The 1,910-nt window shown below is 35.7% G+C and overlaps 1 protein-coding gene across 1 annotated transcript in view; it reads left to right on the top strand.

Moving 5' to 3' along the window:
• The window catches only part of LOC107588587 (decaprenyl-diphosphate synthase subunit 2-like), a 41,853-nt gene that overhangs the window by 23,004 nt on the left and 16,939 nt on the right, over positions 1 to 1,910 (top strand). The gene's annotated exons all lie outside the window — the stretch shown is intronic.

A 1,910-nucleotide genomic window follows, 5' to 3' on the forward strand; every position in this document is an offset into this window, starting at 1 on the left:
AATCATGTGACACTGAAGACTGGAGTAATGACTGCTGAAAATTCATTTGAAAATATATATAAATAGAAAACAGTTATTTTAAATTGTAATACTATTTCACAATACTATTTTTTCTACTGTGTTTTGATCAAATAAATGCAGCCTTGGTGAGCGTAAAGGTCCTGGCACACAGACAATTTTCGTATGCGTTTTTTCGTATTTGTCTTCCTAAAAATTCGGCACGCACAAATACCTCTCAAAATGCTTGCTACATATGTGAAAAACACAGAAAATTTAACCCGGTCCGATTTTTGTTATGACGGACAAAAGTTTTGGAGGCAGTGTGTGAACGTGATTGACACAACGTGAGGTCGTATTTATTTTTTAACGTGCAAAAATATTGGACGAGAATTTTGAACTCCGTGTGCAAGGACATTTAGAGACTTCTTTCAAAAACATAAAAAAATCTTACTGACCCCAGCATTTTGAATGGTATTCATTTTTAATATATATGACATACTGTATAGAGCAGACTAAACAGAAGAAAGAGTCTTATTTAGTACTGGTAGTTATATAGGTGGTTTCTGTGTGTGTGTGTGTGTGTGTGTGTGTCTTGTGTTAAGAGTTGAACTCACATCATAACGAGTTTAGAAGCAAAGCCATCTCTGATCTGTCATTAAAACATCAATTGGCTGAGAAAGTGACAGTGTGACAGCTTTAGTGATGCTTTTGGTCAACTGACATCTTGACCTCTAAGGTGATCTGCTGTGAGCTTGCAGGCACACACTCCACTGAGCTTCAGGGTTAAATTGGCAGAGAAAATGGAGCAGACAGAGAAAGGGGGCGTGTCAGGGGGCGGAACCCCTCTGCGCCATGGCATCGGTTGCTATGCAACTGAGTTCGGAGGCTATTTATACTCCCTGTGCTGCCCCTCCCACTGACTTAAAAAAAACGTAGATGGCATAGCTGCAGATTTGGGGGAAAATTAGATTTCGATTCACACAGCCAAAACACTGCAGTCAGTCCAAGGATGAAGGAGACAAAGACTATAAAAAAATCATTTCAGGATAGAAAACTATTCATTCAACAACACTAGTTACAAATATCACCACTATTACTAATGAGTGGTCAAATCAGCAACTCAATACTGGCAGCTGCAAGGTGTTGAGAAGGACACACACACACACCTTGGCCACATTCACACTGCAGCTAAATGTGGCCCAAATGTTTTTTTAAGGGACTGATGAGAACTTTTAAATGTGGCATTAAAATAGTCAAACTTGGCATGCTAATCTGAATTAAATAAATGGAGGCAGTTATTATGAACCTGATCTTCCGTGGAGGCTGCCGTGAAATTACACATCAATTAAGAACAAGGGCAAGGAGGCGGAAAAGGGCCTAAATTGTATTATTGGCATTCTGTGGACTCATTGTCTTCCACACTAATGGAAATGAAGCATGTCAATGATGGTGAATGATTATGAATGATAAAACCCGCATTATATTAGACTGTTCACACTGTATTTATTGAATTTTTTTTACATTTATTCTTAATTTTGTGATTCAATTTTAGTTTTGCATTTGTAATGTATTTGTAATTAATTGATCAATTTGCTATTTTATAAAACTGAATTAAAATGTCATGCATTTTGTGCTGTTCATGTTGTATTTTAAATGTATTTATTTTTATTTATTCTTTTTCAATTTAGTTCATTTTTCAATAAAATTGTTTTTTACATTTAAAGCACTTCAGGGCAGTATTTTTTTAATTATATATTTTTTAGTCCTTTTTTATTTTAATTAAAAATGTCACATATGATTTGGGCTGTTCATAGTATCATCTAAAAAACAAACCCGTGTCAAGTGTGAACATAGCCCTGAAGACTTTGTCAGGGTCTGAGATCACACACCTGTTCTAGAAAACAACTTTT

Source organism: Sinocyclocheilus grahami, unplaced genomic scaffold (genome assembly GCF_001515645.1).
Source record: "Sinocyclocheilus grahami isolate Dianchi unplaced genomic scaffold, SAMN03320097.WGS_v1.1 scaffold106.1, whole genome shotgun sequence".
Taxonomy (NCBI): domain Eukaryota; kingdom Metazoa; phylum Chordata; class Actinopteri; order Cypriniformes; family Cyprinidae; genus Sinocyclocheilus; species Sinocyclocheilus grahami.